At 40.1% G+C, this 13,574-nt stretch overlaps 1 long non-coding RNA gene across 2 annotated transcripts in view; it reads right to left on the bottom strand.

Annotated features, from left to right (window-relative positions):
• Positions 1-13,574, bottom strand: part of LOC307180903 — a 217,183-nt gene that overhangs the window by 111,424 nt on the left and 92,185 nt on the right. For both annotated transcript variants that reach the window (XR_013825799.1, XR_013825800.1), the window contains exons 4-5: positions 13,226-13,450; positions 3,174-3,225 (exon numbers count right to left, since the gene is read on the bottom strand). This is a non-coding gene — a long non-coding RNA (uncharacterized lncRNA). The remainder of the gene's footprint in view (positions 1-3,173; positions 3,226-13,225; positions 13,451-13,574) is intronic.

Here is a 13,574-nt window from a genome sequence, read left to right as displayed (position 1 = left end):
ATGTTTTACTATAAATTATTTTCTACTGATCAACTTAGCATCTTCTTAGAGATACAAGAATTTTAGTCACCAGTCTCAAATGTCAGGTTCACTCATATTAATAGCAGTTAATTCTGGACTTTCGCTTGATATGTTATTAAGAATTTGTCTCTACCAATTCTTTTTCTCCCAATTCATTTTTTTCCATTTTTGTCACACTCCCCACATCTACTCCTATTACGTCTTCCCTCTGATAATTACTATAAGGAAAAAATATATATGTAATAACTTAGTTGTTCAAAATACAGAAAGACCAGATTTTAGGCTTACAGAAATATCAAACACATAAAGTGTTCTATACAGAGAAGTTTGAGTTGTGGCTTGGAAGCGTGATGGGGATATGTTCTCAAATAAAATATAGGTTTGATCCCCGGATCAAACTGATAAACAATAAAATAAATGAACATGAGATAAATACACTAATGGTGCCCTCAAATACCTCGGTTTGCTAATGTGATGAAGACCTCACAAGCCATAAAGGCATACGTGTGCAACGTAACGTTTTAGTTTGACAAATTCCACTCTCCGTTTTTTGGGTGGGTTGGGGGTTGGCACTAAACCTTTTTGACATGTCTGAAAGAGAAGGATTTAAGTCGAGTTCATTATCTCTTCAGTGCAGAAGTCTGGGAAACGAAGAGGCTAGACCAGGGAGACTCAATCCAGCTAGCGTTCCTTTTTGTTTTTCAAGCTGCCCTGACAATAATGCGGCAGGGTGAAAAGATCAGGAACACTTTATACACATTGTGCTAATTACTGCAAGTACTTAAAGTTGTAATTAGCTTATTATACTGCAGAGATCCTAACATGGCATGTCTTTCAAAAGAATTTCTCTCCAGATCATTAGTGGGAAAGCTAACAACATCTGCTTCAAATAAAATCAACCAATTAGCACAGGCAACTCCACATAGTTTGCAATCAGAGAATTATATTGTGCCAAGTGCTAATTTCAATGTGAATGCTATCTCCTTCTCATATCCCACGCTTCTCTGCCAGCACAGCTGGTGTTTAACACCACTGACTTCAGCGAAGTCTCCAAAAACTTATGTTAATTTGAAATAACCTAATCAGAAGTGTGCAATACAGACTGAGGTCGATCTCAGCTTAATTAAAACTGACCTTGTCATTTCACTGCCTGTAAAACACCACTATCTCACCATTTATCGTTCAACTACCACAAATAGTTCATTTATGCAAAAACCCAGGAATATGAGTTCCAAACCACTAGAGCTATTTTCAGAAGTACTGTGAGCACTGGACTTTAATGGAAGGAGAGGTCTGCCTATAAGTACCGGGCAACAATAAAGGTAATTCAGCAGACTCAAAATAACTTGTCAGCCCTACCCATGAAGGCTGCTTCTGCCCACTTCCGTTGGCTCGAATGGCACATTCACTCCAGAGACTGACAGGCATTAGCAGATGTGAAGGCTTTCATTTTAAAATTAATATCTCACCCAGTACCTTTCAGCAAGCTGAATCGTTCAATCAATAAGCATGACATGGCAGGTGTGATGTGTACAAGGCACTAAATTCTTCTGCCAAAGGTACTAGAAAACATCTGCTCACATGCGTGTGTGTGCATGTCAATGGATGAACCGCTGAGAAAAATGATTGCAAGTGGAATATGTAATATGCTTGTATTCACCGAGATAAAGTTAAAAACAAAGATCATATTTTTACGCTGTATACCTGCCATCAAATACACCTTGTTTAACCTGCCTTAAGTCTATAACCCTGTGTTTTTATATGTACATGGTCAACTGTCTATCAAATTAAGTAGCCACCATTCTGGTTTTCTGCACATTAACATGGTTTAAAACGTACCTCCAGGTTCTCTTCCAGACTTGCTTTGTTTATTTTCGTACATCTTCATCCATAAAGTATTCAAGGCAATGGTACTAGCACTGGAAAATTTATCCATGAAATAATTCAAATTATTTATACCAGGAAGACTTTTTATTTGTCCACAGAGCACACGCTTAGCCGCAACTCAACATATTTGCTAATGCTTTCCTTCCAGTCAATCAGGCTACCCTTTTGCTCTTGCTCCACCCACCCAGCCAAACCCAGTCTCTGATTACCAGAGCCTACACTGACTTCACCCCTGTAACACTTATTTGCTAGGCCAATCCTTCCGATACAATCAGGTATTGACTATCTTGAATCGTTTAATATTTTATCTCGGCCAAGTCATGGAGGGATAGTCTCATTCCATTTATAGGGAGACCCTCTGGTCTTGTGGAACAAACGGGGGCCATGGTGTCAAAATATTTGAATTCTTAACTTGGCTCTGTTAACTCTATGACCTTGGACAAGTGTGACCTTGAGCCATACACCAAATTGTCCAAGGTCAGGTCTCTCCATCTGTAAATAAGCTTAACAATACCTCAGAAAGTGGGAATTCCCTGGTGGTCCAGTGGTTAGGACTCTGTGCTTTCACTGCTGAGGGCCCGGGTTCAAACCCTGGCTGGGGAACTAAGATCCCACAAGCTGCACAGTGAGGTCAAAATAATAATAATAATAACACCTCAGAAAGTTAATTTTGAGGATTAAAAGAAATATTATAATAGATGCGAGTGAGTCTAAGAGTCCAACAGATGTTTACTGAAGGACGTAACCAAACATTTGGTGAAATATTGGTTGGAAAAATGTAGGCTACCAGGAAAGAAATTTACAAATAAGGAAATATGAACTGGCCATCTTATAATGTTCATATGACAAACCTAGTGCAAAGAAGAGAGGTTATTTATATTCAAGATCCTGTTTTTAAAAGAAAAAAAAATGGTATTCTGGCACAAAAGAACAAAAGAATCCATTTCGATTTGATTGTAGGTGAGTGCAGGTGTCCCCATCTCACTCAGGAGGTTAGGGCCCTGTGAGGAGTTGTTGCTATAATTGGTGGACGTGAATGTTTTGCAATGCTCAGTGCTACCTTTCCCAAGGGAGGATGAAGAGCTTCTGATTCCTTCCCAAGAAAAGGTGAAACTGCTTATGCCACGAAAATTGTTTAGACAATGTTATCCCACTCACATGATCTCCTACGATATTATAATTTGACGGTGAGATACTTCAATTCCAGATTTATGAATGTTATATGATTTCATTCACTCATTCATCAAAAATTTACTCTTTCCTACCTGTGTGATCTTGGTCAGGTTACTTCACTTCTTGAAGTTTCAGTCTGTTCCCCTGTAAAATGGTAATAACAGTATCTGTCATTTTGGTTGGTGGGTATATTATATGAAGGTAGCTCATGCCAAATGTTTAGTGTTTTGCCTGGCACTTAGTAAATACCTTGTGACTCATAGCTACTCTTGATAATCTTATCTACTTCTACCCCTGCCGCTACAGAAAGGAGTAATTTATACTTCCTAGGATGATCCTGAACACTGCTCCCTTTTCGGATGTCAGATGTCATCTCCTCCACGGGTCCTACTCCCAGGCTGAATTATTCGCCCTCCCTTTGGTTTCACAGACCTTTGTCCCTATTTGTATTGTAGCATTTAGCATAGTGTATAGTAATAATCTGTTTAGATCATTGTTCTCCTGCCAAGTTTTTGAGCCACTCAAGAGCAGGAATTTTTAACTCATCAATCTTTTTGTTCCTAATGTTGATAAAGTGTTGCACATAGGAGGAATCCAAGAAGTATTTGTTGACTAAACGAATGAATAACTATACTGACATGGTATAGAGACATAAATATTACAAGCATTATTCTGAAATACCATAGTCCTCTAAAGTTTAGATTACCAATTTTAGAAATCTGTGAACTTTAAATACAACATAAGGTGTTGGTTTCAAACTTTAGACACTGGGAGTTCTCTGGCGGCCCAGTGGTTAGGACTCTGGGCTTTCACTGTCAAGGGCCCGGGTTTGATCCCTGGTTGGGGAACTAAGATTCTGCAAGCTGCACGGCGTGGCCAAAAAAATAAAACAAAACTTTAGACATTTCTGGAGCTTTTTCCCGTGCTATCATGGTTTCATTAGTGTCCTTTGTGGGCCCAATGAATTCAGTCAGGAGGATTCTGTTAAAGTTTTCCATGCTTATTACCACCAGGGCAATTAAATAAGGGACTTTGCTACTTGAGAACTCCTTTTCCCAAAAGGCCCAAGTTTGGTGAGAGTAACTACCGTAGGGCAGGACAGCAGGTGGACAAAATGGAAAGAGAATATGTAGACAGGATAGTTTCTTCTCTGTTTTTCACTGACAGTCCTGGATTATTTTCACAATTACTACTATTATTATATAGATTACTTTGGAAACCCATACGAAACAGATTCCAAATCAGAAAGTAATTTGCAGGCTTCCCTGGTGGCACAGTGGTTAAGAATCCGCCTGCCAATGCAGGGGGCACGGGTTCGAGCCCTGGTCTGGGAAGATCTCACATGCTGCAGAGCAACTAAACCCATGCGCCACAACTACTGAGCCCACGCACCTACAGCCTGTGCACCGCAACAAGAGAAGCCACCGCAATGAGAAGCCCATGCACCACAACGAAGAGTAGCCCCCGCTCGCCGCAACTAGAGAAAGCCCATGTGCAGCAACAAAGACCCAACACAGCCAAAAGTAAATAAAAATAAAATAAATTAATTTTTTAAAAAAGAAAGTAATTTACAATTAAGCTGTTAGACATGGTACAAAGCTTTCCAATGAAAATCTTCATCGTTTCTCAGAGAAACATTCAGATAGAAATACAACCACAGTTAGACTAAAGAACCAAAAAACAAAACAAAACAAAATCAAAACTGTATCCCCTGAAGCACCATTTATCCAAAACAGATATAAACTAAAATAGCTTAAGAGTCAAAAATTTTAACTGGTCTTTAAGTGACCTTGAGGTTACTAAATCAACAGATAAACTGTGTTCCGTATGTTAGGACTAAATGTATTTTATCATCTAATACTTTTAGCATTGTTAAAACGTGTATGATTTAACCATACAGTGAGCATTCTGGCTTTTCCAGGACTTTCTCAATTTCACATTTTCTATTGTTGTATAAGTAAACATGTATTTGTCAGACCATATATCCCAATTTGGGATGCAAAAATTCTGGTCTCCATATTTAATTGTAAGTCCTCAGTTAATTGGAATGTGTACTGAACCAGAAACGCCACTCCAGGTCTTTGGGACTGTGCTTCCAATTATAAGTATCTGATTTACGCTTTAAAAGAAGTATTTCTGTATCACCTGTGTGTCACTCCACATGTGGACTTATCAAACAAAGTGAGAGAATTCCCAAGAGTGAATGTGGGCCAAATTTGCTGCAGCACAAATGGGTAATCACAGAAATCTCCCTATTGTCCTCTTCTCTGTTTTATCAGCTCTTTTTCCCTTCTACTTCTCTCACTGCATGGTAAACCTTCTTACTGCCCATGTTATAACAACTTCCATTCCAAAAAGCCCAGACAATGGATGATGTTTACTTGCTATTTGCAAACAACAGAATCCACAGCATTGCCAGCAGATGCCCTTGATTCACTGTGAATGAGGAAGGGAATTATAGGAAATCAGTGTGCATTGTGTCCAGCTGAGATGGATGCTGGCAAAACAGATTCCAGGCAAAATATCAGAGCACAAAAGTGTATCTTCTGGGCCTTTCTCACTATAGGGCATCCCTCTGAGGCCAGCCAACTCCACTGTATCTCTTTTCAAGGTATGTCCACTTCTCGACTCTTTAAAACCACCTTTTATTTTCTCAAGACCTGCTAGTTCATCTGATAAAATGAATTGAGAGTGAGAGCTAATGTCATGCTTCCCAGATAATCTTATATTTGAGTAGGGAATGTCTAGAGATTCAATATCTTAACCTAAAGCAATGGATTTTGAAAACAAAAAATGGCTTGTACCAAGTTACATTAGTGAAGAACCATTTATCAGGAATCGGAAAAGGTCTGAGATTTTACCCTACTTGCAAGCTGACAAATTAATCTGCGACAGTTTCATAGATGCTGGAAGAGGACAAGAAATTCCTGGATCAGAGACAAAGGACATTATTACTCACAGCACAGCCAGCAGCATGAATATGTTTGTGTCAATTCTCCTTACTCCAAGTGTCCCATTGGGTGACACAGAGGATCCCCAGTGGATGTTCTCCTGCAGTGGGTGTGAGTCACAGCTAAGGAACCCCAAGCTCAGGGAACCTGAATCTTTTATAATGGGCAGTCAGCATGCCTGCCCTTTGCCTCATTAGGAGAAACTCTTTTTATCATACCAGACAGTAAGTAAATCTGCCTTCTTCTCCAGCAGGTTATGAGCTCTATCTTCCAAAGCTATCTACCATACAAATATCCTAGGAAAAAGAGTCCAGAACAAAAGCCAGTCAGTGCCTCTGCTCACGAGATATGCAAAAATAAGAGACCTATGGAGAATCGTCTCCCAACACCTCTTCAGAAAGAGATTTTCAGAAGCTATCCCAAATGGTATCTTGTAGACTGCTGCTTCTCACCTGGAGAATAAACATGCATATTCCTGGGCCTCACCCCAGAGATTCTGATTTAGTAGGGGTGAGGCCCAGGAATATGCATTTCTAAAAGATCCCAAGCGAAACTGATGCTGGTGGTTCCTGGACCACGCTTTCTGCACTACTGTAGATGACAATTTCACTGATGTGTAGAAAATAAATGGAATTAGAATTTGAGGAAAAGGTGGTGACAAAACCCACAAATAGAAGTGAATAAAGAAAAACAGAAGGAAATAAAGAGGAGAGGAGTTTGTCTACTCTCACTCAGGGTGAGCAGTATTGGGATTTGGATTTTCAGGACTATGTACATGGCAATGAATTTGTACCTCTGACTTGCAGCTTGGAGATGACAAAGTTATTTTGCTTTCCTAAGCCCATGACTCAAAACTGGGAGGTGTGGGCTTCCCTGGTGGCACAGTGGTCAAGAATCCACCTGCCAATGCAGGGGACACGGGTTCAGAGCCCTGGTCCGGGAAGATCCCACATGCCACAGAGCTACTAAGCCCGTGCACCACAACTACTGAGCCTGCGCTCTAGAGCCTGCAAGTCACAACTACTGAGCCTGCGAGCCTAGAGCCCATGCTCTGCGACAAGAGAAACAACCACAATGAGAAACCTGCGCACAGCAACGAAGACCCAACACAGCCAAAAATAAATAAAAAACAAAAACAAAAAAACTGGGAGGTGTGATCCTATACGAGCCCAATCTGAGAGGCAAAGTTCATGCTGAACAAAATGCCCCTGTTCTCATTTGTTTCCTTCTTCTACTGAGCTTCATTTCACCCTGCACTTGAGACAGAAAGTCTCCTGAGTAGGTGATGTTGGACTTTTCCTCCCAAAAAACATGTATCTATTGATATGGTATCTTCAAGACATGCATGTTCATACTGGCATCTGTCACACAGAGTGTATGATAAACAAAATAAATAATTTTTACTTGAAAAAATTTTCCTATGTTATTTTTATGCTCTTCTGATAAAACAGGCCAAATTATAGCGTCATTTTTATAAATACAGTTTTCATTAACTTCAGAGACAGTTGCACATGAGTCTCTAGAGACTCCTATAAGTATCTTGTTATTTATTACGTTTTAACCACCACATGGTACATGTGTAGTATATATTTGATTCCCTCTGAGATCAAGATTAAATTTGCCAGTTGAAAACATAAATGCAGAGCCTACAACTGGAGGAATAATAATCCTTTTTCAGTCTTCATCCTCGTCAACTCCTCTACTCTATTTCATGTTGTTATTTATGCTCTCTTTGAGGCATCCTATTCCCTTAACTTCCATGACATCAAATTTGGGGGGTTTTGGGGATAATGATTTTATCACTTTAATAAAATTTATCCATGCTCATTATTTATTTATTTTTTTATTTTTAACATCTTTATTGGAGTATAATTGCTTTACAATGGCGTGTTACTTTCTGCTTTACAACAAAGTGAATCAGCTATATATATACATATATCCCCATATCTCCTCCCTCTTGCATCTCCCTCCCACCCTCCCTATCCCACCCCTCTAGGTGGTCACAAAGCACTGAGCTGATCTCCCTGTGCTATGCGGCTGCTTCCCACTAGCTATCTATTTTATATTTGGTAGCATATATAGGTCCATGTCACTCTCTCACTTCATCCCAGCTTACCCTTCCCCCTCCCCGTGTCCTCAAGTCCATTCTCTACGTCTGCATCTTTATTCCCGTCCTGCCCCTAGGTTCTTCAGAACCATCTTTTTTTTTTTAGATTCCATATATATGTGTTAGCATACAGTATTTATTTTTCTCTTTCTGACTTACTTCACTCTGTATGACAGACTCTAGGTCCATCCACCTCACTATCATTTTTTTAAAAACTAAGCAACACAGAAAAGTGTTAGAAAGCAAAGAATTACCCCAAATCACAACAAACAGAAACAAACAGTGTTAATATTAGGTGAACAATGTGCCACACTTCTCTCTATACCTGTAGAAATAGAATGAAGAAATGGGTAGGTATACACATAGATTAGAGAAAGAAAGATAAAGAGATAGGGAAACAAACAGGAAAAGACAGAATGATAAGACCACCTCATAAAATGGGATTATATTCTAAATGTTGTTTTTTAATCAGATGTATTAAAATTTATATGAATTTAAAAGAAAAAAGAGGGACTTCCCTGGTGGTGCAGTGGTCAAGAATCCACCTGCCAATGCAGCAGACACGGGTTCGATCCCTGGTCTGGGAAGATTCCACATGCTGCGGAACAACTAAGCCCATGCGCCGTAACTACTGAGCCTGTGCTCTAGAGCCCGTGAGCCACAACTACTAAGCCCACGCGCCGCAACTACTGAGCCCATGTGCTGCAACTACTGAAGCCTGCGCACCTAGAGCCCGTGCTCCACAACAAGAGAAGCCACTGCAACGAGAAGCCTGCACACTGCAACGAACAGTAGCCCCTGCTCACTGCAACTAGAGAAAGCCTGCATGCAGCAACAAAGACCCAACGCAGCCAATAAATAAATAAATAAATAAAAGAAGAAATTGAAGGGATTTCCAGTTTAAACTGGTAGGTTGAACACATGCACTTACCTCTAATACATCTTGAAACCTCATTGAAATGAGAGCAAATGGATAGAAAAGAAAAAAGTATACATATACAAGAAAAAAAAGAGAGAATGGGGAAAAAACAATACCACAAATTTTGGAGAGGGGAAAGCCAATAGATGAGTAGAAACCAATATACCTGCGTGCCAAGCCAGCAGTAAGAAACACTGAAACACCACAGAACCCCAGATGCCTCAGGCAGAGACAGGAAAGGTGACAGGGAAGGTAGGGCTTAAACACTACTTGAAAGTCTATTTAAGCATAGTTAGAAACTGGAACCCTCATCCACTGTAAATGTAAAATAGTACTGACGTTTTGCAAAACAATCTGACAATTCCTCAAACGACCAAACATGGAGTTATCATGTGACCCAGCAATTCCACTCCCAAGAGAAACGAAAACACATCCACACAAAAACTTGTACATGAATGTTGATAGCAGCGTTATGCCTAAGAGCCTCCAAAGTGGAGACCACCCAAATGTCCATCAGCTGATGAATGAAAACACAAGATGTGCTATATCCGTACAGTGGAAGGTTATTCGGTCACAGAAAGGAGTGAAGTTCCGATATACGCTACAACGTGGATGAACCTTGAAAATACTATCCCAGATAAACAAAATCAGTCACAAAAGATCATATATTGCATGATTCCATTTATATGAAATGTCCAGAACAGGCAAATCCAGAGACAGAAAATGGTCTAGTGGTTACCTAGGACCGGGCGGGTGACGGAGAATGGGGAGTGACTGCTAGTGGGCACGAGATTTTCTTTTCTAAAAATGTTCTAAAATGTATTGTGGTGATGGTTGCACAGCTCTGTGAATTCAGTAAAAACCCTGAATTTAATACTTTAAGTGCATGAATTATATCGCAATAAAACCACGTTTAGAAAAAAGTAGTCAGTTACGCTCCCAGATGCCCTCCCCTACTCAGCACAGTCAGGCCACTGGCCCTCCCCTATTTCGTCAAAAGATCAGAGACTTGTTCTCTGGCGAGGGTAAACCTGCAGGCCTCTGGACTGAGCGACAGCAGGCCAACTGAAGGCAGGTGCTGGAGTGACAACAGAGGAGTTCAAGTTCGCGTGCTGAATGTTGAGATTCTCAGCCTTCTTTCTCCCTCAGAAGCCAATGTGCTCATGGTTCTAATAAGGAAGAGCAAAACCCAAATTTGAATATTGTGGGTGGGGAGAAAAAAGGTAAAGGAGGAAAACCCAGTAAGGAATTCTACATAATAATGATGTGCCGCCTAGCATGTGGTCTCCCAGTTAGTGCTCGATAAATATTTTGTGAACTAATAAATAAATCAATAAATGACTAGAGTTTCTGGAGAAGCAACAAGCCATGTACCATGAGAAGTGATGTGCTGGCATAGTAAATCTTTTCTGGAAAGCAATTTAGCAATATGTCTCAGGAATGCTCAAAAAAGTTTCCTCAGTAATTATATTTTTAGTAATTTATCCTTGACAAATACTCTCAGAAATGTAAGCAAACGTTTATGTGTAAAGATCTTCAGCGCAGTGTCATTCCATAATCATAAATTTTGGGAAATCTAAATATTCAATAACAGGAATATTATTAAATATATTCAGTGTATCTATATGTTAATGAAATTCATTAAAAAGTGATTTCGAAGTCCATTTCACCATTTCATTATAATATGGAAATGTTACCCATGATGGGTGAAAATATCAGGACACAAAACTGACACAAAACATTGGGACACAAAAACGTCAAACACTCTGAAATAAACTCTTGTTTAAACCTAACCTCCTCAGCCCTAATCCAGATGCCACACTGTTTTTGCATCTCTCTCTCGCTCTTTGCCTGCTCTAGTCATGCATGATCCCTCTGCCCCGTATTCTTCTGGATTCCAATAGCAATTTGTCTGCCCTTCCTATTCCACTTAATAAATATCAATCGTATCCCTTCTCTTGTTTTTAATCTTCTGCAAGGCAAGAATTACATCTTAAGTCCATGCCTTCTTTAGTATCCAATAAAATGCCTTGCACACAGTCAGTACATTCATTTTTCACCAATTCAATAGATAACTATTATATGTCTGCTGTACACCTAGAACTACTAAGGAGAAGTCAAAAGAGCACAGACACGACATCAAGAAATTTGGGTTCAAAATTAGGCTGTGCATGACTTTGGACACACTGGTTAACAACATTAGGCCTCAGTTTCCCAATAGTGAAATAATGCCTTAGGTCAGTATTCCCACTGAACGTTAAGATGAGGATTCATGTGCCAGTGATTTTTTAAGTGCTCCCAGGAAAGATGGTGGCGGCAGGGGTGGGGGAACAGAGAGGGAAAAACAAACAAGGGTACGACCTCAGGTGAAGTCCCAGCCTGAGTCAGATCAGGGGAGCTCTGGATCACACAAGTAAAGCCTCCACCCTGTCTCTACTTGAGTCAAGGGGGGTGGACTTTCATATGTACACCTGTCAGTCACTGGCCAAGCTTCCTTGATGCAGGGACAGGGCCAGGGGTAGGTATGGTAAGGCTAAACTCCCAGGTACTTCCAGTTCTCTGTGTCTGGGCAAAGTGGTTCCAGTAGCCCAAGGCTATTCCTTTGAAGAGAGTCACAGAAAGCCTTTAGAGATGAAAGAATGCATAAGTTGTGGGAGGGATGGCATTGTGGGTGGGGGTCAGTGGCCACTACAGAGGGTACTGGAGTAGGTGACCTCTAAATCAGTTTTCTGAGTCAAATTTCAACAAGTCTATTATATTTAATACGAAAGACACAATCATTAAACCTATTCGGGGAGACAAAATGAACATATATTAAATCACTGGATGCTAAGTCAACGTACACTCAAACATAAACACCACTCAGAAAAAGGGAAAATGCAGAGCTTAATCTGAAAGGTATTATAAAGGAGGTAAATCTGTTAGTTAGCCATGAAAGAAATGCGAGCTTGTAAGTGCGCTTCTTCGACACAAATCACTGTTGCCCTAAAATCCTGAACAACAAAACGCTTCCTCTGAATCCAACCTTCTCTCTCTTCTCTTCATCTTCTTTCCCACTGAACTTGCGTTTAAACTCTTTATGCCATCTGGGCTCTCAAATCCGCTGTCTTCTACCCCTCCTGCCGTTACTTCCTCATTTGTTCCCTCCACAAATACACACATTTATCCCGGGGTGTTTTTCTATTTAGTTCTTCTATCCTAGAATTTTCATCTCTTTTTCTCCAAGTTGTCTAAATCACAGCTCCACAGCAAAACCTCCATGAATACTTCAGTGATTCTCCAGTTCATAACTGCCTCCAACACCCACAAAATGATTAGAAAAGATATGACAGTGTATAATTAACGTCTAAGCCCTATGGTACTAAATCTGGCTGCTACAGGCACATCTATTCTTTCTCCTCAACTAGACTGTGATCCTCCCAGGACGATGTATTATATCCCTTCACACCACTTGGCAAAGATCTAGAGAAACCAAAGACTAACATATGTGAGAGATGACTTCTCTCCTTAATAAAAATAGTAACTACCAAATATAATCAAACAAGATAAACCTCACTTTATAAAATAACACAAATACAATGCAGAATCAGTTTACTGATGTATTCTGACATGTTACTTCAGGATAGTAAAGGAGAAAATGAAAAAACAAAAAGAAACTCAAAAACATTTTACAAAATACACATCTTTAAATGCATCTTCAGGTTGATTCATTTAGGTGTTTGTATGTCTGAGGATCACGATTCACTACATTATTGTGATAAATAGGATTCTACGTAGAGACCTCCAGCTCTTAAGAAAATTAGGAAACAAGGCAGCCTCAGGCAGTAAGAATAAGAGCACAGCAATGTCAAGTTTTTCTGATACAGGAGATGTCTGGTTATAATATAATGACTTTGTTCTATGATCTGGATATCAATATCCAAGTTTTTCATATGCTACCTAGAGTCAGTGTTAGGAGAGATTTAAATTTCCACCATAGAGAATACTGCCCCAAATGAGAAAAATATTCATGCTTCCTAGGATTGCTGCTTCGACTGTTACTGATTCCATGAAAATATATCTACAAACAGAAACAGAACATTTGAGGAAGAAGATAAGAATGGGTTAAGGAGGGTACACATACTGCATTATCTGTGCTTCACTTTCACACGTGGCAGAGACACTCACCCACCTTCCTCCATGGTTCCAACATCTGCTTTGTAATCTGCCCACTTTGGAGTTGATCAGGTCATGAGGGCTCTTGGTGCCCTTACAAAAGAGGCTTCAGAGAGTTAGCTTGCCCCTTCTGTCATGTGAGGTTACAGCGAGAAGACGGTTGTCTAGGAGGAAGCTGGCTCTCACCAGACCTCAGATCTGCCAGCGCCATGATCTTGGACTTCTGAGCCTCCAGAACTGTAAGAAACAAACGCTTGTTGTTTATAAGTCAGTCACTTTATGGTATTTTTGTAACAGCAGCCCAAAAGGACTGACACCTCCTATCAACTCTGTGCACCCCAATCCCTCCAGCAACTTTCCT

This window comes from Stenella coeruleoalba (assembly GCF_951394435.1).
Source record: "Stenella coeruleoalba genome assembly, chromosome: X".
NCBI lineage: Eukaryota > Metazoa > Chordata > Mammalia > Artiodactyla > Delphinidae > Stenella > Stenella coeruleoalba.
Note: the sequence above shows the minus strand (reverse complement) of the source record. Positions and strands in the feature narration are given on the sequence as shown.